The sequence below is a fragment of the Oratosquilla oratoria genome, chromosome 42 (assembly GCF_046742065.1).
Source record: "Oratosquilla oratoria isolate Oo_2021 chromosome 42, ASM4674206v1, whole genome shotgun sequence".
NCBI classification, from domain to species: Eukaryota; Metazoa; Arthropoda; class Malacostraca; order Stomatopoda; family Squillidae; genus Oratosquilla; species Oratosquilla oratoria.
Genome location: NC_134818.1, coordinates 36,343,623 through 36,348,622, shown reverse-complemented (window position 1 = coordinate 36,348,622; position 5,000 = coordinate 36,343,623). Strand labels below are relative to the sequence as shown.

Here is a 5,000-nt window from a genome sequence, read left to right as displayed (position 1 = left end):
ATTTCCTACCACATTTAAATCTATTTCCCTTAAGTCTAAGAAGCTGAATAAAACCACCTTGCGGCATTCAGAAATAAGTCAATGTTGTCCCTTAAAAAAGAAAAGAAAATAGATCAATAGAAAAATATATAATAATAAAGGAAAGTAGTCCAACACTGATAGACAAAATAAGCCCCGCCCACCAATTACACCTTGACCTCTGATTGGCTGAGTTGTGGTACTTGTGTTGCTCGGCCAAACAGGAGTCGAGGCGTGACACGCGCAATCCAACCTAGCCAATCAGATGACAAGGCGTGGCTGGTGGGCGTGGTCTAATTGTGATATCAGCTGTAGACAGGCTTGACTGGTTATGTTAGACTGCATTGTGAGATTATACTATGTTTTCCCGAGTTTGAGATCTATCTTTATACTAAGCAATTTTTCCCTTATAAGGAAGGTAGCCACTTCTACCCATTCCACTCCCACCCATTTCACTCCCATCCACCATCCTTTCCTCCCTCTCATCCCTGGGGTGTCAGAAGCAATGCAGAGAGGCCGTTTCACTTCATCGACGACCCCTCCCCCCTCCGTCTCCTCATGCAAGAAAAATAGAAGACGGGGAGAAATCCCTTCGGGCAACGTCAAAATATCATTCACACAAAACCACTTTCTACCGTGTTTGAGATAAAAGAAATTAATCTTACTCGTCCATTTAACCTGAATAGAATGGCCTGGCGCTGGCTAGCATTAACTATACTTAACCTCTTCAGCTCGGGAACTGTCCTTTAGATGAATAAAATCAACCAAAACAGCCTGGAAAAATAACTTAAGGTGGCGGCACATTAAGCATTTCTCGCTAGCATGTTACTTGCTTTTTGCTACTTCGTTTGAGTAGAAACGACTTTGGTGACAATCTTTTGTTTTTCAAATTTCCAAAATATCAAATTACTCTTGCGTCATAGACTGAGAATCTGAATGACGAACTAAAAGAAGTTAAACCTAGAATGTGAATGGTAGACACATTGTTGAGATGTTCTTAGGGAAGTCTAGAACAGGGGCTCTTAACCTGGTGTTCGCGGGCACTATGGTGCTCATATGGTTTTAGATGGTGTTCGCCATAGATCCCTAAAATAGTGCTCGCGAACACCAAGTTTGATATCAAGATATGGGACTTTCGTGCGCAGAAAATATTTCATAACGTAGTGCTGAAATTTCTCCAAATTATGAATTTTACTTTTATACGGTAGTTATTAGAATGCTCTTCGCCAAATGGCTGAACTTGTGAAATTCCAAGAACAAACTCACGCGAACAAAACTTGCGAGTTCCTTCCTCTGAAATTTATCACTTGGCATAACACGATGTCCAATCAAAATATATAGAAGTCTTCTGTCATAACCAAATATAGTAAACGATTGACCGTTGTTTCCTAATCAATCAGTATCAGCTAGGGTTGCCACTTTGGATATTTTATATCTAGATCTAGAGGTTATTCATAGCGTCTAGAATTCTAGATATAAATTTTGGTTATTTGATACTAGATGTAAACCTGGTGGATTTTAAAATAAATTGAGGTATTTCTAAATATTTTTTCAAATGTTTTCCCAATATTTATTGTTATCTTCTTAAATTAGTATCTACTGGGTTTTGAATGTACATATATCAGTTACAAATACTTCATGTTAAAAATACTGAATTAATAACACATTTTGTAACGAGTTTAGCAAAATATTTTTGATCACTTGTATAAACATGGAGGCGTTTTTCCGCTAGTAGTAAAAAAAGACTGAAAATGACTGAAAACGTTTTCATTCGTTTGATAACGCAATCGCCCGACAGCTGTTCTGTTCTGTTCAATTCGGGAGTGAAGTTCCCACGGACTTTTAGTGTGAGCCCAAACAGCATTGGGATTGGCACCCAGTTAAAGTGATGCAGTGACTGCGTGTGCATCCGCCAAATCTGAATTATTAAGAAAGTGCCAGTTGTGTTTATATACTTAACAATTATAGCCCTTCCCCAAAATGGACAAGTTTTTAAAACGCAAGCAGTCACCGAAGAATTATGAAAAAGATCAAGAAACAATACAAACAAAATTCAGAAGCACCGCAGAAAAAAACAACAGAAAAACCTATTCTTTTCAAACAACTTGGGAAGGTAGCTACTTTGTCGTAGAGAATGAAATGAAATCAACCTGTTGTGCTATGCGAGTCTTTCTGGCTACCGAAAAGCTAATTGTGAAAGCATTATGATACCCATCATGGATCTTTTAGCGAAACTTATTCTGTGTTTTCCTCAGCTAGGAAAAATAAATTAAAAGAGATGAAAGACAATTTGAAGAAGTCAAATTCCCATAAACTTTCGAATGAAGTGTCATTCGAAGTGGCTAATATATATGCCAAAAAGTGCCTCTGCCATACAGCAGTGGCGAGGTTTTAAAAGATTATTTTTGCTGCCATAAAAATTTTAGCTACAAGTGTCCCGGATCAACATAAAAAATGCTAGTCATTGCTGCCGAAAATATCCCTTTGAGTAACGACAGCGTTACAAATAGAGTAAAACGAATTACGGCTGCAGTTAAGAAAAGTTTGTGGAGAAGGATAGGCCACTGCAATTTTTTTTCTTTGGCACTAGGTGAGACAATGAACATTGCTTCTGTGTCACAACTTATGTGTTTCATACGCTTTGTACAGAATGATGCTACGGTTAGTGAAGAATTTCTAACAGTGTTGGCACTTACTGTACTTGCAGAAAACATAGACTTGAGTAAACTTATTTCTATTGTTACTGATGGTGCTCCTTCCATGGTTGGTAAAAACTAAGGTCTCATTGTTTAAAAGCAGATGAAAAAAATCCCGGTTTTTGTTTATTACCACTGCTTATTACATGTTGAGGTACTGTGTAGCAGACTGAAAGGTCAGACAAAACTCATAGATTGCCTGGAAGAACTGACAAGGGTCATCAACTTTTTAACTTCAAACCCCCTGAATGAACGGCTTTTGAAAGCATCTATTGAAGATTTGCAAGCTTCCCAATCTGAACTTATTGTTCATGCTGGAATTTGTTGGTTTAGTCGTGGTTGGACATTAGCGAGAGTGTGAGGAATCTTCGAAAAAGTGAAGTCCTTTTTGATTGAACACAAGAGCGACAATGTTTTTCCTGACATTCTTCCCAATGAATTTAAACTGACTTTTGCTTTCTTGGTTGATCTTTTTCATCACCTGGATGTGTTGAATCCAAAATTGAAAGGGAGGCACAGCAGTGTCTGGGTGTTGTATGAACAATTAGCAGGGTTTCAAAACAAACTTCAACTTTTCAGTTCCCAAATACAGAATAGCAATTTGCTTTATTTCCCAGAACTACAAACGTCTTTGAGTGAGACGGAAAATGGATATTGCCCATCATATGTTTAAAGCGCTCTAACAGATCTTATGACAGAATTTCAAGAGAGGTTTGTCTTTTTGAAGGAACAGGAAACTAGATTCCAGTTATATTCTCAGCCTTCCAGTAGAAGACGTCTCTTAAATACTCCAACTTCAAAAAAGAGCAGCCAGCGGTAGAACTTGAGCTTGCGGATATGCAGTCGTCCATATCAATGAAGTACTTTTTCGAGAAAGAAGATATTTGTACGTTTTGGGGATCAAAATGCTGTCAATGTTTGGAACGACATACACTTGCGAGAGTGTATTATCTGTTCTCAATAATATTAAAAAAAAAAGGGCTAAACTAACAATGGAACATTTGGAAGAAAGTCCTCAACTGACTCTTCATGAATGACACTTGAAACAAGGGATTTGGCCAATGACATGCAAAGTCAAAGATCACATTAAAAGTTCATAGATAAGAATTTTTCTTTTATAATTATTATTTAGTCCTATTTTTTACATATTTTATTTGTTTTTATTACTCATAAACTTCTTTATAAAAGATTTTTTTATCGTATATTACAAGTCCGTTGAAAAACGTGACTCATTAGGTACTCTTCAGAGGGTGCTCGGTTGACCAGAGTTTCTTTGCTTCAGTGCTCAAAAAGATTGAAAGGTTAAGAACCCCTGGTCTAGAATATTGTGACCAAGTCGATGCAAAGCAAATGCCATGTCAGGTTAGTGTGCCGCCATATTTAGGATGTGCTGGTATGATCTTTTTCGGATTCATTACTGAGCCGTGAATACAAAGGTCCTAGTTCGATCCTTCCCGACCGTGGGTAGGTGCTTCCTGGTGTAAGATCCTGACTCCCAGCTTCCGGACTGGAAACACCAAATGGTCTGATAAACAAAGAGAGAAAGACTTGGTCTGATAGACCAAAGAAAGGGGATAGCAAGCTTGTCTAAAGAGTGAATAAATTAGGATTTGATCTAATTTAGAAAATGGATTGGGGTTTAGCTTGGTCTTGTCTATTCTGGTCTGACCCGGTCTGCCCTGGTCTAACTTGGTCTGCAAAGCCAGGAAAGAGACTAACAAACTGGTCTAAAGAGCAAGTCAGTTAGGATTTGTTTACTTTAGAAAATGGACTGGGGTCTGGCTTGGTCTTATCCAGTCTTAACCCCTCTGGTCTGACCTGGTTTAGTTTGGTCTAACTTGGTGTTCTCTATCTCACTCCACCTCACCCTGTTTAAATTCACCCCAACCCGTCCATATTCATCTTCACCCCTTCCCTCACTCTTTATCCTATCACTTCCCAACCTGTCTACTTCACCCAACCCAACCCAACCTTGTATTTGCACCCACGTCTCCCTACTCTCCCCCCCACGCCCCACCCCTACATCCCCCTACTCTCCCCCACGCCCCTACCCCCCACCCCCAACGTCCCCTACCCACACCCCTACCTCACACCCAACCTAACCCGGCCTCGCTTCTACACCTACGCCCCCCTTACTCTCCCCATACTCCCTCCTACTTTCCCCATACTCCTCCCACCACCCTCCCACTCCGGTCCAAATCACCCAAATTGGTCCTCCGGAAGAAGAAGCCCAGAAAATGGGCTGACGTCCCGGACGTGGCGAGGCTGATCGGTGACAATTCCAGA

The 5,000-nt window shown here is 39.8% G+C and overlaps 1 protein-coding gene across 3 annotated transcripts in view; it reads left to right on the top strand.

The window, feature by feature from the left end:
- Positions 1–5,000, top strand: part of Hdc (histidine decarboxylase) — a 367,462-nt gene that overhangs the window by 183,260 nt on the left and 179,202 nt on the right. The gene's annotated exons all lie outside the window — the stretch shown is intronic.